This window comes from Lynx canadensis, chromosome D1, assembly GCF_007474595.2.
Source record: "Lynx canadensis isolate LIC74 chromosome D1, mLynCan4.pri.v2, whole genome shotgun sequence".
Taxonomy (NCBI): domain Eukaryota; kingdom Metazoa; phylum Chordata; class Mammalia; order Carnivora; family Felidae; genus Lynx; species Lynx canadensis.
In genome coordinates this window covers 12,461,128-12,487,108 of record NC_044312.2, presented here as the reverse complement: position 1 = coordinate 12,487,108, position 25,981 = coordinate 12,461,128, and the positions used below count along the sequence as shown (strand labels likewise).

General features: G+C 37.3%; 1 pseudogene; it reads left to right on the top strand.

The window, feature by feature from the left end:
• Positions 1-1,538: 1,538 nt before the first annotated feature.
• On the top strand, positions 1,539-24,923 carry LOC115526014 (annotated as a pseudogene).
• The last annotated feature ends 1,058 nt before the right edge of the window (positions 24,924-25,981 follow it).

Below are 25,981 nucleotides of genomic sequence, written 5' to 3'. Positions count from 1 at the left end.
TGTAAGCTATTACGCTGTTGTTCTGAGAGTTAATATCATTGTCTTGCCTACATTGTATTTGAGGTTCCATCAGTTCAATTCAAATTTTGAGTACCTACAACGTACAAGATAATATGCACTTGAATCCTGGCAACTGGGTCTTGATGACAAGGCTCAGATGGAAACTAGGCAGTTACGGTTTTTCAGGTGAAGAAACATTGAGTTAAATCCACTCTTTACTTCATCAGGTGTTTATTGTGTATGTACTATAACTAGACTAGTGAAGTCTAAAGACATTAAAGTTATTCGAAGAATTTCATTTTTCCTCCCCCATTCTGCATGAACTGATAACCACAGCTTGTGATTCAGACACCCCCTTAAGGTGGAGTTGGCATGCCTGATAGCTTTGCTGAAATAAGCAGAAGTTTGTGTTTCCAAATTAAAAGCATGCAGGCAACTTTGCCTGTGTTTTCTTTTGGCACAGAGGAGATGCACCCCAGTTGTACTCTGGTGGCTTCAGAACAAAGCCTCAACACTCAGCTTATGGTAGTTCCTATGTATATTAAACACAATCTTTAAAGGTATGAAAACATTTTCACAACTGTGCAGGTGAGGGAAAAGGTAACATTTTTTCTTGGGTATCCAAACTTCTAATGTCTATGTATAAACTGGGAATCTAGGATAGGAGGTGTTTCTAGGGGAGAGTCATTTGAAAGATGGAAAATTTTAGAAAGGAAGCACTCGAGCAATCTTTTTTTTAATGCTTATTTATTTTTTAGAGAGCAAGAGCAGGAGTGGGGAAGGGCAGAGGGAGATGGGAACAGAGGATCTGAAGTGAGTTCTGTGTTGACAGCAGAGAGCCCAGTGCAGGGCTCAAACTCATCAACCATGAGATCATGACCTGAGCCAAAGTCAGCCGCCTAACCAAATGAGCCACCCAAGAACCACTAAGCAATATGCTTTTAAAATACAACTTGAAGTTCTTGCACAAAGACAGAAATTGAGATGTTAACAATGGGAAAACATTGAAGTTTTTAAATGTAAGTTTTAAAATCTTTTCAATCTTCAGTGACACTAAAAAGGCTAGTTAAGAATAAGGAACATAATAAGAATTATAATAAAGATGCTGGGAAAATCAAGTTATATTAAAAGGGCCCGGGGATAACGTGACAATCACGGTCAACATTTGCCGAGGTGTTCTGTGTCTACATTTTGTGTTTAAGGGAAGAGTATAATAAACCTGTTAGGTGAAAAACTAGCCAGGAGACTTGACCTCAACATTAGCAATCCTGCATCTTACCAGCCATTAACAGCTCAGTTTCATAGAGTCCATGGTGGGCTCTCATGTCTCAGAATAGCGCTTCAGTTGAAGGGACAAGTTGATAGCCAAAGGTGGCCGTTGGCGGGATAGTAAGAGATGCTGGGGTGGGAGGGAGGCAGGGTTCTGTGCTGGTAGAAACTTAGAACAAAAGAATCAGGAGTTAGACATTTTTTATGTGTTTCTGCATTTCTTTTCTGCTGTGTGTTTGTTTTGTATTCTCTCTTGTGGGATCCTAATCATGACAAGTATGAAAAATCGTAAGTTACTGTTGGTACTGTTTATATTTGCCTCCGGGATCACGTTTACAGTTTTCCAACACTCCACAAAGGAATCTCTTTCTGTGTCTTAACAGAAGTATAATTTTACTTCCTACTTCACCTGTTCTAGGAAAGTCCAAACAACCAGAGTTATACATCGTAGTACGGGAATTTGAAAAGCTTACACAGCCTTGAAGAACTAACATGTTTGATAACCATTACGCAGCACAGGAGAGGATAATTGTGTGTGTGTGTGTGTGTGTGTGTGTGTGTGCGTGCGCGCGCACGCATGCATGCACACATTCTTCCTCTGTCACATACACATCTGTGATGATTTTCTCCCCATGTGTAGCTTGTTTGTTCATTTCTTTAATGACATTTCTGCACAACACCTTTTCATGTTGGTATAGTAAAATATAGTAAAATCCGCCTTTATAAACAGTTGATTCTTTTTGAGTATTAAGAAACCCTTCCCTATTTCGGTGTCAGATTATTTATCTAAATATTCTATTTAAACCTTTAAAGGTTGCTTTAGACATTTAATCCTGTGACGGATCTGAGTTTTTTTCTTGGCTGATTTTTGTTTCCTTATGGATGATCACCTTTTCCGTTCTTATTTTGTGGTAGTTTTCTTCACTGCTGATTTGTCAAGACATTTTTTGTCATATATCAAAATTTCTGATAAGTACAGATCCTCCTCCATTTGTACTACTCCACTGACTAATATATCTTCCCCATATCAATGCTACATTGCTATAATTAATATAATAATAATTTGCTTCATAGTTACTCTTAAAAACTTGTAGGTCAAGTTACCTTTGCTTAATCTACTTCACAATGTTTCTGGCTGGTCTTGACCCTTTACTCTTTATATGTTTTACAGTTGGTCTGCCAAATTTGCTGGAAAAAATCTTACTTAAATTTTATGTGCATTATATTAACCATGTAGATCAACTTGGGAAAACTGACATGTTCATAACATTATTTTGGTCTTTAGCACCATGTAATCTCTCTCCATTTATTTAGGTCTTTAAGATCATTCAGTAAATTTTAAAATTTTTGCATATATGTCTTGTATATCTTTTATTAGATTTATAACTAGGCATTATTTTATAATTTTTTGTTGCTGTTGTAAATAGTGTTTTTTAAATACATTTTCTTTTTTTTTATTTTTTTTCAACGTTTTTTATTTATTTTTGGGACAGAGAGAGACAGAGCATGAACGGGGGAGGGGCAGAGAGAGAGGGAGACACAGAATCGGAAACAGGCTCCAGGCTCCGAGCCATCCGCCCAGAGCCCGACGCGGGGCTCGAACTCACAGACCGCGAGATCGTGACCTGGCTGAAGTCGGACGCTTAACCGACTGTGCCACCCAGGCGCCCCTTAAATACATTTTCTAATTCCTTGTTGCTGATGTAAAGGAATACGGTTGACTTTTGCATATTGAACAACAAGATTTTGTTTTCCATGGTCTCTGATTCATTAATTTATGGATGCAAAGATCACCTGGAATTTCTCTGAGGATAGAAATGTACTTGCTTTAAAGTCTTGTTTTGCTTTTTCTGTTTCTATTACTTTGTTTTCTCTTTATTGAACTTAATACCTTTTCTTTCATGAGTTGGCTTTCATAAAATTTTGACTAATTCTTGGCTGGGTGTACATTCTTATACTTAAGATTCTGTGGTGGCCAGGCCTCTGAGTACTGTTACCTATTTTCTCCAGCGTGTTTGTAGCTCAGCTGCAGAAAGTACTCAAGGCAATAAATGCTCTGCATTTGTCTAGGGTGTTGCCACACATGCAGGGTCCTACCCTGCACCCTCAAACTTAAATATCTATAGCTTTTACTCACAGTAGAGTACAAAAGTTCCCATTTCTATCTGCCTGGCCAAGCACAAGGGGAAAAATAGGGAAGTATTAACCATCCCAATACTCCTCCTATGGGCCACTCCTTTACCACCTCTTAATCCAATCATCAGTTTCCTCCAGGTTTGTAGTAGCCCTCAAGTGGTTTCCATCTTCTGCAGAACTCTCACTGACATGCATTTGGAGCCATGGTTTTCTTCTTTGATCTAATCTCCTCTGCCTTTTACTTTTCCTGCCTTTTACTGTTGACATTTCTTTGTTTGTTTGTTTCTTTGTTTGGTTGTTTCTTTCTAAGTAATCTCTCCACCCAATGTGGGGCTTGAACTCAGGATTCCCAAGATGAAGAGTCATGTATTCTACTGACTGAGCCAGCCAAGCACCCCTCTTTTTCAGACTTCTTATAAATTCTGGTCTAATTAAAGTACCTCTTCCTATTTCCAAGAATACTTAGAAAGTTTTAAGTTTTTTATTTTTCTGTCTTTCATTTCTGTGGGAAATTGAGGCTATAATATATCCCTTGTCCTCCTTTTTGAATCAGGAGTTTCCTATTTATTTTCACCAACAAGTTTTTGTTTTTTTTTTTTAATTTTTTTTTTCAACGTTTATTTATTTTTGGGACAGAGAGAGACAGAGCATGAACGGGGGAGGGGCAGAGAGAGAGGGAGACACAGAATCGGAAACAGGCTCCAGGCTCTGAGCCATCAGCCCAGAGCCTGTGACGCGGGGCTCGAACTCACGGACCGCGAGATCGTGACCTGCCTGAAGTCGGACGTTTAACCGACTGCGCCACCCAGGCGCCCCCACCAACAAGTTTTTGCACGGAGTATAATTCTATCATACTAAAAATTACTTAAATTTTTTATTTGAAGTTATAACAATTAAAAATTCTGAGAATTATCTGATAATATCTGATGATTAAGAAAGTACTCTGATAATGTTCCTATCTTCTAGTTTATTATTTATTTCTTATCTAGTTTCTATAGCAACTAAAATAGGTTTTTAAGTTTCTAATTATTGTGAATTTCTTGATCTGTCCCTTGAATTCTGTCAATTTTTTTTCACATATAAATACATGGATGTGTAGGCACATACACATTTATGATTCCTATGTTTCTAGCAAATTGACTCTTACCACTTGTAAATGTCCATCTTTATGTCTGGTAACATGTTTTGTCTTGAAGTCTATTTTAATATTAGCTTTTTTATGCTTAAATGGTATATTAATTTCCATCCATTCACTTTCAGTCTGTAGATAACTTCATACTTAACCTACATTCTTGTTAGACAGCAAATAGAGACACTTGGCTGGCTTAGTCAATAGAGCACATGACTCTTGATCCTGGGGCTATGAGTCCAAACCCAAATTGTATGTAGAGATTACTTAAAAATAAAAATTAAAAAAAATATGCTTAGTCAAATTACTGGTTTTTTAATGTTTATATTTATTTATTTTGAGAGAGAGAGAGAGAGAGAGAGAGAGAATATCCCAAGCAGACTCCATGCTGTAAGTGCAGAGCCTAATGTGGGGCTTGAAATCGCTAACCATGAGATGATGAACTGAGCCAAAATCAAGAGTCAGACACTTAACCAACTGAGCCTCCCAGGTGCCCTAGGCAATTTACTGTTAATAAAATTAATCACTAGATTTAAATCCACCAACTTGCTGTTTGTTTTCTCTTTGGCCCTTCTGTTCCTCTTTTGGGATGAATTGAATTTTTTTAGAATTTCCTTTTAGTTTCTTTATTATTTTTACAGCTATAAGGTTTTTTTTTAAGTGTTTCCTGTAGGTATTATTATATACACTCTTTTATAGTTAATATCGTGCTACTTCATGTAATCTGTAATAACCTTTCAACTATTTACTTCCGTTGACTCATCTCCCCATTCTTTATGTTGTAGTTTTCATATTATTACAAAATTGGTTTTTACTTTAAATAATTACATGCATTTTAGGGGTGCCTGGGTAGCTTAGCCAGTTGAGCATCCGACTTTGGCTCAGGTCATGAAATAACAGTTTGTGAGGTCAGGCCCTGCATCAGGCTGGCTGCTGTCAGCATGGAGCCTGCTTTGGATCCTCTGTGCCCCTGTCTCTCCCCTGCTTGGGCTCTTTGTCTCTCAAAACTAAGCAAACATTTTGGGGCACTCAGTCAGTTAAGCATCTGACTCTTGGTTTCAGCTCAGGTCATGATCTGATGGTAGATGAGATGGATCCCCTCATTGGGCTATGTGCTGACAGTGCAGAGCCTGCTTGGGATTCCCTCTCTTTCCCTCTGCTGTGCTCGTGTTCTCTCTCTCTCAAAATAAATGAATAAACCTAAGAAAAAACTTTGAAAAAATAATAATAATTACATTCATTTTAAAGAAATTAGGAGACAAACATTTAGAATTTTATATTTATCCTTATTGTTACCATTTCTGGTGTTTTTCATTCCTTCCGGAATATCCATGTTTCTATTTGTTGAATTTCCCTTCTGTTTGAAGAACTTGAGTTAGCACCCCTTATAATGCAAGCCCAGTGCTGTTCCTTATTCCAAGTTTCAACTTCCCTCCAATGTCAACCTGCTAGTGGTAACTCTCTAGCGCTATGGGAAGGATTTTCTTTATTTTTGGTTTATTGTTATCTGCAGAATTGGTCTAACACAAGTTATTCTGCCTTTATTGAAAACTGTGAGATATTACTATAATTACTATGATTATCATTTTGTTATTTGATATGTTGATATTTTTCTTTATAAAAGCATTTTTATCAAATACCAGAGATGGTAATACAAACACTTAGTGTGTACCAGGTACCATTCCCAATGTTTTTCATGTTAGTCCATTAATACAATAACATATAAGGTGTGTATCTTTATGACTCAGTTTTTTAGATGATGAAACTGACGAACAGAGAAGTTAACAAACTTAACCAAGATTGTGTAACTAGTGGGTGACAGAGTTAGGTTTTAATCCAGGTAAATATCTCTAAAATTGACCTAGCCAGTGCCGAAAGCATGTTGTAAGACTAGAATTCTCATTCACTTCTCCTTCAGGCACGAATTAGCACCACATTTCTGGAAAACTATTTGCCATCATGTGTTAAGAGCTTTAACAGTATTCACCACCTTGGACCAATAATTCTGTTTCTGAGTTCTCAGCAAATAACTTGGATTGCAAAGATTTATACCAAAAGTGTTCTTCACAGGATTATAAAAGTTGAATGCAATAAAAATCCAAAAATGGAAATAGGTAAACTGTTAAGTTGTATCCATAGGCTGGAATACTATATGAGCCAATGACATAAGGTGAAGTTTTTAACAATACTATTTTTAAATCAAAATTCATTGATAATATTTAATTTGTTCATAATCATGTTAAATGGCATACAGAAAAATGAAAGAAAAATCACCATAAAATTAATAATAATTATCAATGGTTGGTATAATTATCACCGATTTATATCCCCTATACAGTTTCACATCTCCCATTTTTAATAATCAATGTTATTTCAGGGGCACCTGGGTGGCTCAGTGGGCTAAGTTTCTGATCCTTGATTTCAGCTCAGGTCATGTTCTGTGAGTCAAGCCCCATGTTGGGCTCCACACTGACAGCCCAGAGCCTGCTTGGCATTTTCTCTCCTTATCTCTTTCTTTCCCCTGTTCACATATGTGCCCCCCCACTCTCTCTCTCTCTCTCTCTCAAAATAAATAAACTCTTTAAAAAAAAGCATTTTAATAATCAGTGGTATTTTATGATTAGAAAATAGATATTTTTATAAACCTATGTTGATTATCTCCTAACTAGAACAATCTGAAAACTACTAATAAATATCATAAAATGTTTAAGCAGAGTATAAAAGAACAGAAAAAAAATCATATTTTACATAAAATCCCCATGCATCTTAAACATTTTCTTAATATTTTTAATGACTGAGTTCTAGCTTTAAGATTAAATAATAAAACAGCAATAAAAACTGTGTGCTCTGCAGTTAAACAATTTTTCCTGTCTTCACAATTGCCCAGCACAAGTGTATTTTTAAAAAAATTTTTTTAATGGTCATTTATTTTTGAGAGAGAGAGAGAGAACAAGAGTGAGGGAGAGGCAGAGAAAGAGGGAAACACAGAATCTGAAGTAGGCTCCAGGCTCTGAGTTGTCAGCACAGAGCCTGAAGCGGGGCTTGAACTCAGAAACTGTGAGATCATGACCTAGCTGAAGTCAGATGCTTAACCACCTGAGCCACCCAGGTGCCCCCGTAAAAGTGTATTTTATCATCACCACTTTAGGGAAGAAGATCCTAGAACCCAAAATAGATTAGCTGGTGAAAAGTGCAGTTCCACCACCAAATTTGAGGAAACTTATTTTTCCCATGAAACATATATGATAATAAAATCTCCGTATCATTTTATTTCAGGTTTTGCATCTGCTCTTATTCTATAAAAGATCGAAGTTGGCTAGCCTACCAAAAATGATTATATTACATAAAGACATTGTCTATGTTCTTTATTGTATTCATCATCACCGCAGATAAGGACTACGCTTAAGATGCCCATCTCCCTCTATCACTGGAGTTTTATCATGAAGCCTTCATGTCCTGAAGTACTACTGCATTCAGTAGTTTCATCAGCAGAGACTGAGCTGAGAATAAAGGGAATCATGGAGACACTAGACCAGCTGATCCCACCCAGACCTTTCACCTACGTGAACACCACCACTGGTGCTGCACACAGCAGAGCCACGGTCCTTCACCCTCGAGATGCCTACTGCCGGGGGGATCAGCTAGACCTCCTTCTGGAGGTAAGGGGCCACTTGGGACACAGGAAGATGTATGGTGGGGATTTCCTGAGGCCAGGACGTCCTCCCCAGATCTGAAGGCAGGTGCTTCAGGAAAGGCGACAGACTTCAACAGTGGCATCTTGACAGCTTCACCCTGGGAAGGCCGGGGATCTCTGTCTCTTCTGCTCATCCACCCCAGGGAAGGGGTGTCGGCTCTCTGGAGGCAAAGAACCAAGGCTATGACAGGGCGATCTTCACAGGCCAGTTTGCCAGGGGCACCTCCCATGTCAATACTGATTGTGCCCTGGTTTTAAACTCAAGCACTGAGCTATGTGCATACCTGGATACTCAAGAGCAAGTAGCCTTCCACTGGGTGAGACCTCAGCACATGCCCTGTGCTGCACTCACTCACATGCATTCCAAAAACAAGGATGTTTCTTGTCTCAGCAAACAAGAATGGAGACTCTTCAAAGGTAAATAATTATAGTCTGGAGACTACCTGGGAAAATATGGTAATGATTTAGCCTACATGTTGATCTAGTGAAAGTGCTAGGAGTATGTCCATTTTGGGACTCTATAATAAAGAGCCATTTTAGAAAAGGTCTTTGAATTCATTTGGGGACAGTGTTTACTTTCCAGTAGTCCCCAATCCTTGTGAATATTTAACCCTTGTCATTGAAACAAAAAGGTACATAAACAGAATAAAAACCAAAAGGGAATCAGAAATATACATGTAAGTAAGTGCTCGAGTATATTCTTCTGTAAATTACCTTGCACATCTTCCGGGTATCTGCACCCCCTGGACTAGTAAACAAAGAAAGGGAAATGTAATCAGTGGCCTAGAACTGTGGGTACAGTAGTCAATTCGTAGAATTAAGTAACCGAAGCAGTAGATAATTAATGACTCGTGTTTAATATTAACCCATTTATTTTTCAATATTTATTTATTGTGAGAGAGAGAGAATATACAGGGGAGGGGCAGAGAGAGAGGAAGAGCGAGAATCCCAGACTCCATGCTGTCATCACAGAGTCCAGTGTGAGGCTCAGTCCCATGGACAGCAAGATCATGACCTGAGCTGATATCAAAAAGTCAGACATTAAACCTACTGAGCTGCCCAGGTGCCAGTACTAAATCCATTTAAAGCGTTTCTTTCTTCAGGTGACTTGTTCACTGTTATCAGTCCTGTTGGTACTCTGGGTATCAGGCTTCTCTGTGGTGGGCCAAGATATCAGTTACCCAAGTGAATGAATGATTAGAATCACTAGGCTATCGTAAACCTGTTTTAAGAAGTGGAACTCACCATTAATCTATTAATCGGCAACAAATTACCTGATCATCCAACACAGTAACCTTCAAATATCAAAATTCTCGCCTAATTTACACCTAGGTGTTTACGTCTCCACATCACCACCATCATCCCCTTCCCACATCACTAAGAACCTAAAAATAACCATCTAAAGGTTTGCAACCTACCATCTAAGAGTTAGTTCATTAAAACAAAGTTGGGGGAGGGTGCCTGGGCACCTTAGTCGGTTAAGGGTCCAATTCTTGATTTCAACTCCAGTCAGGATCTCACCTTTCATGAGTTTTGAAACCCACATCAGGGTCTGCACTGATGATGGCACAAAGCCTGCTTGGGATTCTCTCTCCCTGTCTCTGCCCTCCCCCCACTTGTGTGTGTGCACGTGTGTGTGCGTGCATTCTCTCTCGCTCAAAAATTAGAAAAAAAAAAAGAGTCCATTACAGTTTCCCCTCTTGGTTTTTGTTGCCTTTCAAAACATTCTAACATATAAAATAAGCAATTCCACACTTAGATTTATTAATTTCTCTTCAATTTCTTTGACTGCAAATATCTGAAGAAATCTCTCTTTCAAATGATTTAAGGGGAAGTCTTTTGTGTCTCTGTAAATTCAACATTAACAGATTGATAATTGCTGGTAAACTTACACTGAAGTGTAAATATGTACCTAAAAGAAGAGATGCCATTTTTTGAGATACCCAGGATACACAAATACACTCCTGCCAGTTGAACATTAAACTATTTTTGTGGTTGGTGAATAGTCCCGTAGCCGCTCAGATTCCCAGACTCCTCACAAACCACTGACTAATGGGTTAATACCTGGCATATCTTGGACTCTACTCTAGCCTGCAATCTTATCCATGTGAACTGCCCAAGTGCCAAAACAAACTAGTTCTTAATTATTTTTTATGTTACTCCGCATTTCACTCAAAGGATTTATGAGTATTTTTCTTTTTTACTTCTGTTAAGTCTCCTTTTTTTACTGAAGTATAATTGACATGCACTTTCCTATTGTCTTCAGTATATGTCATAGTGATTTGAAATTTTTATATATTAAGAAATCCCCATGATGTCCAGTTACCATCTGTCACCATGCAAAACTATTACAATGCCACATGTACTTTACACCCCCATGACTTATTTATGTTACAACTGGAAGTTTGTACCTTTTAATCACCTTCACCTATTTCACCTACACCCTAATCTCTCCCCACTCAGCTAACAGTTTTCCGTATCTGTGTGTCCTGCTTTGTTTTGTTCATTTCTTTTATTGTTTTAGATTCTGCATAGAAGTGAAATTATAGGGCATTTATTTGTCTTCTCCTGTCAGACTTATTTCACTTAGCATAATACCCTGTAGGTTCATCCCTGCTATTGTAAATGGCAAGATCTCATTCTTCTTTATGGTTCACTTGCATTCCATTGTGTGTGTGTGTGTGTGTGTGTGTGTGTGTGTATTTACAAAATGTATATGTGTGTGTATATATTTACATACATACCTTTTCTTTATACATTCACCTATTGGTAGGCCCTTAGTTAGCTTCCGTATCTTGGCTAGTGTAAATAATGCTGCAGTAAACATAGGGGTGCATATGACTTTTCAAATTCGTGTTCTTGTTTTTTTCAAATAAATACCCCAAAGTGGAATTAGTGATTCCTCTGCCATTTCTCCTTCTAATTTTTTTGAGAGGACTCCATACTGTTTTCCATAGTGGCCACTTCAATTTACACTCCCACTAACACTGCACAGGGTTCCCTTTTCTCCACGTCCTCATCAACCCTTGTTAGTTTTTGTATCTTTCATGATAACACTTCACAGCCATCAAATTGGCTATCTCATTGTGGGTTTGATTTGCATTTGCCTATTGATTTATGATGTTGAGCATGTTATCATGTGTCTTTTAGACATCTCTATGTCTTCTGTGGAAAAAAAAAATCTCTTCATGTCCTGTGCTCAATACCAGATTGTTGGGGGTAGGAGGAGTTGCACTAAGTTGTATAAGTTCTTTATATATAGGATATTAACCACTTACAGGATTATGATTCCATTCAGTAGGTTGTTGTGTTGTTTAGTTGGTTTACTTGACTGTGCAAACGCTTTTTAGTTGGACGTGTTCCCATTTGTATATATGAGCTTTTGTTGCCCTCGTCTTAGGAAATTGTTCCCTGAAAGTATTGCTAAAACCAGTGTCAAATTAGTTATGCCTTCTAGGAGTTTTATGGTTTCAGGTCTTAAATTCAAGTCTTTTAATATATTTTGAATTTGTTTTTGGTTATGGTATCAGATAATGATCCAGTTTCATTCTTTTACATGTAGCTGTCCAGTTTTCCAAATGCCATTTATTTTTTTTAGTTTTGTTTTTTTTAATTGACTTATTTATCTAAATTCAAGTTAGCTAACATACAGTGTACAATCAGTTTCAGGAGTAGAATCCAGTGATTCATCACTTCCATATAATACCCAGTGTTCATCCCAACAAGTGCCATCCTTAATACCCATCACCCATTTAGCCCATCCCCCCCACCCATCTCCCCTCCAGCAACCTTCAGTTTGTTCTCCGTATTTGAGAGACTCTTATGGTTTCTCTCCTTCTCTGTTTTTATCTTATTTTCTCTTCCCTTCCCCTATGTCCATCTGTTTTGTTTCTTAAATTGCACATTTGAGTGAAATCATGATATTTGTCTTTGACTTAGTTCACTTAGCATAATATACTTTAGTTCGATCAACACTGTTGCAAATTACAAAATTACATTCTTTCTGATTACCCAGTAATATTCCCTTGTGTATATGCATATTTACCAATCTTCTTTATCCATTCATCACTTGATGGACATTTGAGCTCTTTCCATAATTTGGCTCTTACTAATGGTTCTATAAACATTGGGGTGGATGTTCCCCTTTGAATTAGTATTTTTGTATCCTTTGGATAAATACCTAGTAGTGCAATTGCTGGGTCACAGGGTAAGTTATATTTTTAATTTTTTGAGGAAACTCAACGCTGTCTTGAAGAGTGGTTGCAACTTTGCATTTCCACCAAGAGTGCAAAAGCGTTCCCCTTTCTCTGCATCCTCATCAACATTTATTGTTTTCTGAGTTGTTCGTTTCAGCCATTCCCATTCTGGTGTGAGGTAGTATCTCACTGTGGTTTTGATTTGTATTTCCTTGATGATGAGTGACGTTGAGCATCTTTTCATGTGTCAGCCATCTGGATGTCTTCTTTGCAAAAGTGTCTGTTCTTGTCTTCTGTCCCTTTCTTCACTGGATTATTTGATTTTTTGGGTGTTGAGTTTGATAAGTTCTTTATAGAATTTGGATACTAAGCCTTTATCCGATACGTCGTTTGTAAATATCTTCTATTCCGTCGGTTGCCTTTAGTTTTTCTTGATTGTTTCCTTTGTGGTATAGAAGCTTTTTATCTTAATGAGGTCCCAATAGTTCATTTTTGCTTTTATTTCCCTTGCCTCCACAGACACGTCTATAAAGAAGTTGCTGCAGCCAAAGTCAGAGAGGTTACTGCCTGTTTTTTGTGTAGCGTTTTGATGCCTCCTGTCTCATATTTGTGTCTTTCATCCATTTTGAATTTATTTTTGTGTATAGTGTACAAATTTGTCCAGATTCATTCTTCATGCTGCTCTCTAGTTTTCCCAGCACCGTTTGCTGAAGAGACTGTCTTTTTTCCATTGCATACTCTTACCTGCTTTATGAAAGACTAGTTGCCATATGTTTGTGGGTCCATTTCTGAGTTCTCTATTATGTTCCATTGATCTGTTTTTGTGCCAATACCATACTGCCTTAATGATTGCAACTTTATAATCAAGCTTTGAAATCTGGAATTGTGATGCTTCTAGCTTTGATATAGAAACAAACAACCAAAACAAACAAACAAAAAAACCCCTGTGGAACAGATCAATGAAACTAAATGCTGGTTCTTTATTTTTGTTTTTTTTTTTATGTTTGTTTATTTTTGAGAGAGTGAGGGTGCATGAGCAGGGGAGGAGCAGAGCAAGAGGGAGACCCAGAATCTGAAGCAGGCTCCCCATTCTGAGCTGTCAGCACAAAGCCTGACACGGGGTTCAAACCCACAAACCATGAGATCATGACCAAGCCAAAGTCAGATGCTTAATTGACTGAGCCACCCAGGCCTCCCAATGCTGGTTCTTTGAAAGAATAAACAAAATTAGTAACCCCCTAGCCAGACTTACCCAAAAGAAAAGAGAGAGTACCCAGATAGATCAAATCATGAATGAAAGAGATATCACCACCAACACCACAGAAATCCAAACAATTATAAGAGAATACTATGAAAAATTATATTCCAACAAACTGGGCAATCTGGAAGAAATGGACAAATTCCTAGTGACTCACAAACCACCAAAACTGAAACAGGAATAATTAGAAAAATTGAACAGAGTCATAACCAGCAAGGAAATTGAAACAGTAATCAAGAATCTCCCAACAATCAAAAGTCCTGTGCCAGATGGGAATTCCCAGGGGAATTGTACCAGGCAGTTAAAGAGAAGAGTTAATACTTGTTTTTCTCAAACTGTTCCAAAAAATAGAAATGGTAGGAAAGCTTCCAAACTCATTCTATGAAGACAGCATTACCTTGATTCCAAAACCAGAGACCCAACTAAAAAGGAGACTTACAGGTCAATATTCCTGATGAACCATTCTCAACAACAGCCTAGCAAATTGAATTCAACAGTACATTAAAATAATTATTCACAGGGATGCCTGGGTGGCTCAGTTGGTTAAGCATCCACCTTCAGCTCAGATCATGATCTCACGGTTTATGAGTTCAAGCCCCGCATCAGGCTCTGCACCAACAGCTCAGAGCCTGGAGCTTGCTTTGGATTCTGTGTCTCCCTCTCACTCTGCCTCTCTGCCTGCCTCTCTGCCTGCCTCTCTCTCTCTCTCTCTCTCTCTCTCTCTCTCTCTCTCTCTCTCTATGTCTCTCTATCTCTCTCTATCTCTCTCTATCTCTATCTCTCTCACTATCCCTGCTTTTTGCTCTGTCTCTCAAAAATAAACATTAAAAAAAAAAAACTCACCATGATCAAGTGGGATTTATTCCTGGCCTGCAGGACTGGTTCAGTAGTCGCAAATCAGTCAATATAATATACCATGTTAATAAAAAGAAAGGATGAGAATCATAGGATTCTGTCAATAGATGCAGAAAAAGCATTTGACAAAATACAGCATCCTTTCTTGATGAAAACTCTCAAGAGAGTAGGGATAGATGAAACACACTTCAACATGATAAAGGCCATATAAAAAAGACCCACAAGCTAATATCATCCTTGGTGGGGAAAAACTGAGAGCTTTCCCCCTAAGGTCAGGAACATGACAGGTAAGTCCACTATCACCACTGTTGTTCAACATAGTACTGGAAGTCGTAGTATAGTCCTAGCCTCATACAAAAATAAAGAAATAAAATGCATACAAATTATCAAGGAAGAAGTCAAACTTTAACTCTTTGCAGATGACATGATCCGCTACACAGAAAACCCAAAGATACCACCCCAAACCTGCTAGATCTTATGTATGAATTCAGCAAAGTTGCAAGATAGAAGATCAACATACAGAAATTGGTTACATTTCTATACACCAAACATGAAGCAGCAGAAAGAGAAATCAAGAAATTGATCCCATTTACAATTCCAAAAATAATTATATACCTAGGAATAAACCTAACCAAAGAGGTAAAAGATCTGTATGCTGAAAACTATGGAAAGCGTATGAAGGAAATTGAAGGAGACACAAAGAAATGGAGAACATTCCATGCTCCTGGATAGGAAGAACAAATATTGTTAAAATGTCAATACTACCCAAAGCAATCTACACGTTCAATGCAACCCCTATCAAAATAACACAAGCATTCTTCACAGAGCTAGAACAAACAATTCTAAAATTTGTATGGAACCAGAAAAGACCCCGAATAGCTAAAGTAATCTTAAAAAAGGAAACCTAGTACCATATATTGAAGAGACTGTGTTTTCCCCATTGCATATTCTTGCCTCTGTTTTCATACACGAATTGACCACATGAGTGTGGGTTTATTTCTGGTATCTCTTTTCTACTCTATTGATCTGTGTGTTGTTTTGTGCCAGTAACATACTGCTTTGATGACTACAGTTTTGTAGTATAGTTTGAAATCAGACTATGATACCTCCAGCTTTGGTCTTTTTTCTCAAGATTGCTTTCACAGTTCAGGGTCTTTTGCGGTAACAAACAAATTTTAGGAATATGTGTTCTGGTTCTTTAAAAACTATTCGTATTTTGGGTAGTGTTGCATTGAATCTGTACATTGCCTTGAGTAGTATGGACGTTTTAACAATATTCTTCTATCGTGAGCATGCTATATTTTTCCATACGGTTTTGTCATCTTTAATTTCTTTTATCAGTTTCTTACGTTTTCAGTTGATAGGTTTTAAATCTCCTTTGTTAAATTTATTCTTAATTATTTTATTCTTTTTGATGGAAGTATAATTGGAATTGTTTTCTTAATTTGTCTTTCTGCTACTTTGTTATTAGTGTATAGAAAGAACAGATTTCTGAATATTGATTATGTATTTTGTAACTTTACTGAATTTATGTTAATTAGTTTGGTGAAGCTTTCATGGTTACCTGTGTATAGTATTATGTTATCTCCAAATAGTAATAGTTCTTACCAATTTGGATGACATTTATTTCTTGTTTGATTGCTGTACAAGGACTTCCAATACTATGTTGAATAAAAGTGATGAGAGTGGACATTATTGTCTTGTTCCTGATCTTAGAGGAAAAGCTTTCAGCTTTTCTCTTTTGAGTATGGTGTTAGCTGTGGGTTTGTCATATATTGCCTTTCTTACGTTGAGATCTGTTCTTTCTATATTCACTTTAAGAGTTCATGTCATAGATGTATATTGAGTTTGGTCAAAATGCATCTATTAAGGTGATCTTAGGATTTTTATCCTAGTTTGGTAATACGGTATATCACATTGATTAATTTGCAGATACTGAACTTTCCTTGAATTCCTGGAATAAATCCCAGTCAATTGTGCTATATGATATTTTTAATGTATTGTTGAATTTTATTTGTTAATATTCTGTTAAAGATCTTTTTCATCTAAGTTGATCATGAATATTGGCCTGTAATGGTGTGTGTGTGTGTGTGTGTGTGTGTGTGTGTGTGTGTGCGTGCACGCACAGTGTCTTTGCCTAGTTTTGCTATCAGGGTAGTGCTGGCCTCGTGAAATAGTTTGAAAGCATTGCTTTCTTTATAATTTCTTGGAATAATTTGGGAAAACTAGGTATTAACTTTTCTTTAGATGTTGATTAGAATTCACCTGTAAAGCTGTCAGGTCCTGGACCCTTGGTTTTTGAAAATTTTTAAATTACTGCCTCAGTTTCATTTCCTGTAATGGCCTATTCTGATTTTCTATTTCTTTATGATGCAGAGTTAGAAAGCTGTTCATTTCTTCTAGGTTTTCCAAATTTTTGGCATGTGACTGTTCATAGTAATCTCTTAGGATACTTTATAGTATCATTTTGTAAGCTCTCCTATTTCATTTCAGGATTTCATGTTCTCTTGTTTTTATTGATGAATCTGGCTTGACATTTATTGATTATCTTTTCAAAGAATGAGCTTTATAATCCATTGATCTTTTCTATTTTTTTTTCAGTCTGTTTCATTTATTTCCATTCTGACCTTTATTACATCTTTTCTTCTAACTTTAGGCTTTGTTCTTTTTCTCTAGTTTCTTCAGGTATAAAGCTGGATTGTTAATTTGGGGTTTTGGTTTGCTTGCTTGCTTACTTGCTATATTACTATAGCAATTACAATTACTCTCTTAGAGTAATATTACTATTACTCTCTTAGAATTGCTTTTGCTGTATCCCACAAATTTAGGAGAGTTGTGTTTCCATTTTCATTTGTCTCATGGTATTTTTATTTCCCCTTTGATTTTGTTTTGATCCATCGGTTGTTTAGTAACATGTTTAATAAATGTGTTTAGTTTTTTCCAGGTCTTCTTGTAATCGATAACTAGTTTCATACTGTTGTGATTGGAAAAGATGCTTGTTTTGATGTCACTCTTCTTGAAGTTAATGAGACTTGTGACCTATCCTGGAGAATGTCCCATGTGCATCTTTAAAAAAAATGGGTGTTCTGGAGTTTTTGAATGAGATGTTCTATGGATATCTATAATGTGTCATTTAAGGCCACTGTTCCTTATTGGTTTTCTGTCTGGATGTTCTGCCCATCAATGAAAGTGTGGAGTATTTAAGTCTCCTGTTAGTCTATTACTATCAATTTCCCCCTATGTCTTTAAATGTTTGCTTTATGTAGTTAGATGCTTCAATGTTGGGTTGCATGAATAGTACAAACATTATATCCCTTCCTTGGATTCACTCCTTTATCTTTATGTGATACCTCCTTTGTCTTTTGTTACAGTTTCTGTTTTAAAGTCTGTTTTGTCTGATATGAGTATTTTATACTATCTTTTTATTTTCATTTGCATGGAATATCTTATTTTCTTTCACTTTCAGCCTGTGTGTCTTTAGATCTGAAGTGAGTTTTTGTAGGCAGCTTAAAAATTGTCTTATTTTTTATCTGTTTTGCCACCCTATGCCTTCTTTTTTCTTAGAAGTGTTTTATTTTAAATGTATTTAATATGAACATGACTATGCATATTTTTCCATTTCATCTTTTGTTGATTTGGTAAGTTTTATTTTTCAAAGAATTGATCCATTTCATCTAAGTTTTGAAAATTTCTGGCATACGTTTTTATTGTAATATTGATTTGGTACTTTTTAAATGTCTGCAGAATCTTTGGTGAAATCTTATTTTTCATTTCTAACAGTGGTAATTTGTGCTTTCTTTTTTCTCCACTGAAGCACTCCATTTAAATTTGAAGTAATTACTGGTAGGTATGTACTTATTGCTATTTTGTTCATTGCTTTCTGGTTCTTTCTGTGTTTCCTCCATTCCTTTCTTCTTCTTCTCTTCCCTTTTGGTTTATTTTCTTTTTTTTAATTATTATTTTTTTTGGCTTATTTTCTTTACAGTTATATTTGGATTCCTTTCTCTTTTGTGCATCTATTGTAGGTTTTTGGTTTATGGATATCATAAGGTTCATATATATACATACACACACACACACACATGTATATATTTAAGCTGTTAGTTCAAGTTCAAATGCATTCTAAAATACTACATTTTTGTTCCCCCACATCTGTTTTTTTTTTTGATGTCTTATTTTACATCTTTTTATCTTGTGTATCCCTTAAATGCTTATTGTAGTTATAGTGGCCTAACCTGTTTTTGTGTTTAACTTTCATACTAGTTCTTTAAGTGATTCTTTACTACCTTTACTGCCTATTTGCCTTTACTAATGAAATTCTCTCTCTCTCTCTCTCTCACACACACACAGATATGACCTACTGTTTTCTTTTTATCATTTCTTATAAGTCCAGTCTAGTGGTGATTAACTTCTTCAGTTTTTGCTAGTCCAGGAAACTCCATATTTCCTCCAATTCTGAATGATAACCTTGTTAGGTAGAGTATCCTTATTGTAAGTTTTTCCTTTTAGCACTCCAACTATATCCTTCCACTCTCTTCTGGCCTACTAAGTTTCTGCTAAAAATCAGCTGATAACCTTATGGGGTTTCTATGTATATGGTTATCCTTCTCTTCCTGATTTAAGATCCTCTTTTTACCTTTAACTTTTGCCATTTTGATTGGCATACCATGTCTTGGTATGAATCTCTTTGGATTCAACTTGTTTGGGACTCTGTGTTTCCTGGACCTGGATGTCTATTTCCTTCTCCAGGTTAGGGAAGCTTTCAACCATTACTTATTCAAATGAGTTTTTCTGCCCATTTCCTTCTCTCTCTTCTTCTGAGATCCTTATAATGTAAATGTTAGTATGCTTAATGTTATCCCATGGCTACCTTAAACTATCCTTATATTTTTTATTTTTTTAATTTGTTTCAGTGTTTGTGTCATTCAGTTTGGGTGATTTTCACTATTCTGTCTTCCAGATTGCTATCCCATTCTTCTGTTGTATATACTCTACTGCTGATTTTTTCTAGTTTATTTTCCATTTCAGTTTGTATTCTTTGGCTCTGCTTTTTTTTATATTTTCTAACTCTTAAAGTTCTCCATTCTTCCATTTTGTTGATCATCATTATAACCATTACTTATCTCTGTTTTATTAAGGTTTTGGGGTAGGGTTATTTTGTTTTTTCATTTGGAACATAATTCTCAGTTCCTCATTTTGCTTCACTCTTTTTTTTCTATGAAATAAGCAGAATAATCATGTCTCTCAGTCTTAATAGTGTGGCCTTGTGCAGGAGCATCCCCTGTGTAAACTGTGTGCCTGGTGGCTTTGGTAGAATGACTGGCGCTGGAGCAGGCATGGGTCATGAGGTACTAGGGTGTACTGTGCTGCGGCCACCCTGGTCAGACAGCTGGACCTGGAGTGGGCCTGGGCCAGGAGATCTTGTCACACACAGTGCCTTACAAGATGGCTGAGTCTGGAGTGGGTGCGTGCCAGGGGTTCCTGGTGTATATCATGCCAGGGCAGTCTAGGCCACCTTGGCAGGATGGCTGGGTAAAGCATGGCCTGGAGAAATCCTGTGGCATGCCACTCTGGGGCCCCTTGGTGGGACAGTTGGAGCTGGGGAGGGCACAAACTGGGGGTTGCAGGGTGGGGTGGTTCTTCTAGGGGCAGCTGGAGCTGTTGTGAACTAGGGGCACAGGACTTGCTTGGGGCAGCCCTAGTAAGCTGGCTAGAGCACTTGGACTCTGCTCCCATCAATGCTATTAAGATGGAAGGAGAATGCAAAAAATGGCGCTTACCAGCATCTCCAGCCCCAGAAAGCGTTTCAGTAGCTCCTTGTCTATTTAGCATATGATCTAGGATTAGTTAATGCATTTTCTTCACTTATAAACTAGTTGCCTTTTAAATAGCTGGTTTTTGCTGTGCCCTTAGATAGGGAAGTCTGTATGTAGACTCTTCTCCCTGTAGTCCCTCTATCATTTGTCATGCAGCAGCTGTTCAATCAGCCCTCACTTTTTCAGGAGGAATTGCTGTATATGTAATTGTAGATTTGGTGTGTCCATGGGAGAAGGTGAGTTCAGGGTCTTCCTATGCTGCCGTTCTGGACCCTCTGTTCAAAGAATTTAGTTTGATGATGGCATTTAAGGTGCTGTGACAGAATGGAGCAAACTTGGGGGTCAAGAGGGATAGAATGATAAAATAATTGAGTTTTTATTACTAAGCAAGAATTGGTAACTTTCATAGAAAGGCAAATAAATGCTTAAATTTTACCCAGAGTGTTCTTTTTCTTGGGGAGGCAGGGAAGGGGAGAAAACATGTTCTCTATAATGAACATTAATGGGCATCACTTAGAAAATTCATATCAGAAAAAAATTATACTAAAAAAAAACTATTACATTTAAAGGATGATGTTTCAATAGGCTTTTTCACCTCCCTCATGACCTATTAAGAGGATACTTAGAAAACATAATAGATTCTTAATAAATGGTGATGAATAAGGTGATATTTCGAAGATCCTATCTTGCTGATTCTTTGGCAGAAAAAAACAGTTCGAATGAAAAAGAAATGTGAGTTTGGAATAGCATCCACAATCCCGGGTGGACATGTCTGGAAAGACACGTGGAATCCTGTCTCTTGTAGTTTGGCTCCAATCAAAATGAAAGAATGCCTAAGAGAAATTTTATATATATAATGGGAGATTCCACAATCTGCCAGTGGATGGAATATTTCAAAAACAGTATCAGCAGTATGCCACAGTCTAAGCTACTATTTATATCTCTTAAAGAAATTACTTTTATTTCAAGGTAGCAATAAGAAAGGCTTCTTCTTCATATTTCTTAATCACAACATACTCAAACTTTTCCAGACATCCTTCCCTTTCCTTTAAAACAATATGTTTATCTGACTGGAAGGGAGCAAGTATAGAAAAGGTTTATTACATTCCTATCCCTGTAGAATACATGCCTCAGTTTGTATCCAGCATGCTCAGAAAATTGTTAACAGAGCTGAAAATACCATAAGATATTGCCCATTTTCTACAGTTGGGATGATGCTTAAGAGTGTGGATTTTAGGGGCGCCTAGGTGGCGCAGTCGGTTAAGCGTCCGACTTCAGCCAGGTCACGATCTCGCGGTCCGTGAGTTCGAGCCCTGCGTCGGGCTCTGGGCTGATGGCTCAGAGCCTGGAGCCTGTTTCCGATACTGTGTCTCCCTCTCTCTCTCTGCCCCTTGCCCGTTCATGCTCTGTCTCTCTCTGTCCCAAAAATAAATAAACGTTGAAAAAAAAAATTTAAAAAAAAAGAGTGTGGATTTTAGATCCTGTTGCCCTGGAAGCAAAATTTGACTTCTCCATGTCCTACCTGGATAATCTGGTGCAATTTACATAACTAGTGTCCCCCTCAGTTTCTTCATCTGTAAAATGCAGATGAAAATAGTACCCACCTGGTAAAATGAAGTATTATATACAATGCATTTAGAATTGTTTGTTACATAGTGAAGTTCTGTTTGGTATAAGCTATCATCACTGTGTCATTACATGAAAAGAGAGATGCCAGGAGCAAGGTGATGACTTGGCATCAGTTAGAATTAGGCACAAAAAAAAAACACATGCTTTTAAGTATTATCATATATAAACTCTGCCTCTTAGGAGCCATGACCTTTGGCATGTTACTTATTGTCAGTGCGTCATTTTCCTCATCGATCAACTCCACATGATACTACCTGGTAGTTATAAATACTAAATGAGATAATAGTTATAAAATTTTTAACACACTGCAAGGCACACAGACACATAGAAAGTGCCTAGAAAACCTCAATGCAGTTATCTAACATCCAGGTTGGGGCTAGAATCCAGTGGCTAGAATCTTAGTCCCGTTCTCTATTTACTAAACCAAGAATGCACAAAAAGTAATTCAGAACTCACTAGTAGATCTTAGCATTCTTACCTATAAAACTGTTGCTGTTTGCCCATTGTGTCCTGGGTCGTGGCTATCATCACTGGGGACAGTGCACCTTATGTGGCTCTCTTATGGCCTTTCTGGAATGTTGCCACTCTTGTGATCTCAAACTTAGAAAGTAAGCTTATCCTCCCACTATAAAATCAGTAGGGCCTTGGCTCCGAGCAGTATGTAGAATTCCCACCAGAAGGCATGAGTTTTAAATTGTGACCTCTGAACTCCTCCACACCTCAGTTTGGTGGTAATCTTTAAACAATTAAGGGTCTGATGGTAATCTCTAGCATCACATTCAGTACCAGTGGATCTCTTAGGTTATAGAAAGTACTGAATTACTGAGTCACCTCCCTCTTTGTCTAATCTTTTAAATTGTAGCAAAATGTGTGTTACACATTTTGTTAAAAGTTAAATCTTACAGCATGCTTTGGGCAAGGATATTGAAGTAAATTAGCAGCAGAATGAAGACAATGATACTGCCATTTTCATTCAACTAATGCTCCAGTGTCTTCATTTTCAAACCCCCTGGGTTAAAACTTTAAATGTAGCCCTTTACTTCAAAGATGGCACTTGTTACAAAGCATTAATAATCCTCTTATATATATTTTCCTTAGAAGTTCTAACTACAAAGCAGCTGGCCCCGATAGTCTGATAAAGGTCTAATTTATGGGATGAAAAATTGAAGGACATCATTTTATTCTGTTCATATTACATTTTCATAGGTTCTAAGATTGGGTAGACTGTTTTCACAAGAATTGGGAGGAACTTCAAATTCAAGTGCATATTCTGTCACTAGCTGTATAATCTTGAGCAGGTCATTTCATCTCTTGGTTTTCTATAACATGGTAGTTAAATTGTGTGTGTGTGTGTGTGTGTGTGTGTGTGTGTGTGTGTGTAGACACAGTAGTTCCCCCCTCACCCCCTTTTATCTATGGTTTCACTTTCCACAGTTGGAGTTACTCACAATCACCTGTGGTCTGGAAGCAGAAGATAATCCTCCTGACATATTGTCAGAAGGTCAGTAGTAGCCAAAGGCCATGTCACAGCACTTATATCATTCACCTCATTTCATCTCATCATGTAGGCGTTTTATCATCTCAAATCATCACAAGAAAAGAAAAAGGATGAGTGCAGTACAACAAGATCTTTTGAGAGAGAGATCACATTTATCTAACTTTATTCCAGTATATTATAATTATTCTCCTTTTTATTCATCTCTTACTGTGCCTAATTTATAAATTGAACTTTGTCATAGGAATGTATGTATAGGAAAAAACCTAGTATATATATGGTTCAGTGCTATCTGCAGTTTCAGGCACCCACTGTGGGTCTTGGAATGTATTCTTAATGGATAAGGGGGACATGTGTGTGGAAAGGAGGAGCACGCTTTGAGGTGAATGAATGTATAAATCCAAATAAATGGTTTGGAAACTATGAAGCCCTTCACAAATGGAGAGTAAAACCATTATTATAGATGACATGCTCAATCCCATTCTAAGAATAGGTAAAGGAAGTGCAGAAGCAGAGAATATAATTCCAGTCTTAAGGAAACAGAGTATTAAGTTTATTTGGTTTTTGAAATGTATACTTCAATTAGTACTTTCTCTATCCTCAAATAAGCTTAATCTACAGCTCACAAAATGTACAAAAATAATACCTAAAAAATTAACTACATCACACTCCAGTGAAGTTACTTGAATGCTTTCCATCCCCAATTTGCTTTTGCATGGTTCTACAAGGGAGCATGTATAATTTCTTATCTGCGTAGCAATTTTGATTCAAATAGTCTTCAAAGCTATTCTTTCAGTTGAACCAGTAATAAATCAGTCATGATTAACTTATGATAAACACCAAACCTTTTCTTCTGTCTTTATGGTCTTTATAATTTTACACTTCTTTCATTTTGGGGATTACCTGTCATCAGCACTGAAGTCAATGGATCTGCCTGAGGCTGGAAAATTTCAACACTAACTTGCTGTGGACTTGGATGAGAATATCAACATTCAGTGGCAAAAACATGGTTATCCCTTGATTGGATCATTGACCTATTCAATGAAAGAAATTGAGTACATTGCCAGAGTCATTGACAGAACTGGAGGAGATAAACACACTGTCATTGTTATTTCTCTGGGCCAGCATTTCAGACCCTTCCCCACTGATGTTTTTATCTGAAGGGCCCTCATTGTCCACAAAGCTGTTCAGCATCATCTTCTGAGAAGCCCAGACACTATGGTTATCATCAAGGCAGAAAACATCAGGGAGATGCACACCGATGTGGAAAGATTTAGTGATTTTCATGGTTACATCCAGTATCTTGCCATTAAGGACATTTTTCAAGATCTCTATGTGGGCATCATTGATGCCTGATAAAACAATTTCATATAGCAAAATAGTGTCCACCCGCCTCAATCTGTAGTCAGAAATCAAATTAATATATTGTTAAACTGTATTTGCTAGCTAACATCTCTGAAATTTATTTACTTAATTAAAAACATTTATGAAGTGTTCGCTGTCCTGTCAGATGCTGTATTTGGCTCTGCACTCCCAATCAGCATGAAATAATCTACACTATGGCTAATCCATAAACCACCAATTCAACCAAATCAGTTCTTTCTAATTGGCCTTCTACTTAAGAGGAAAAAAAAATTAATGCTCATGAAAGGGACCTACACTTCTTGATAAGAGTCCTGCCACTCTTCACAAATGGGAAGTCAATACTTCTAATGCAAGAATGTGGAGAAATGGTTAAAATTTCTGATTCATGGACATTCAGTGCAATAAAGTCATAAAATATTTGGAGAAAGTCCCATTTTCTTCTTTCTACCGTGAAAGACCAACTCAAGATGATTGCCAAGTGGCAAGAGGAGTCTTGTGAGGTAATTGACCATGTCCTCAGTCCTAGAAGAGCAGACTTCCAAGTGAGGTCCCCTGGATACTAAAATCCGTTGACTTGTCTCTCTTTTTAAGAACTCCCACTGCTAGGAGCTAACCTGATTTGATAGAATTTATCCTCCAGGAATATAGAATAGCAGGTGAAAGCACAGTGCCATAGCATTCAAGAAGCTGAGCTGCAGTCCTTTGGTCAACAGTAATTTTACAACTTTGGATAACTTCAGCTCTCTGGGCCTATTTCCCAAAGAAAGGAGTTGGTCCAAGATTTGTGATTTTCAAACCTTGCTCTGTACAAATCTGGGTGCTATAGGTGGTCCCTCAGGTACTGCTTGGAGGAACAGGACTCAGGTGCCTGGTGGGCAGGATACAAGTTCGGCTACGCCATTTCAGCCAGCACATCAGCCATGTTGACCTATATGTGTGCTGGACTTCTGGGAAGGTTTTGATTTGGAAAGGCTCCACTACTTAAAACTGTTTGAAAACCAATAATCAAAACATTGGTTTCTGTAACCTACACATGGATGTTTAACATTTTAATCTCTCACTTGGATTTTAACAGACCTTCCCAAAACTCAATCATTTAAATCATTTAAAAATTTAAAATTTAAAATTATTTTAAAAAA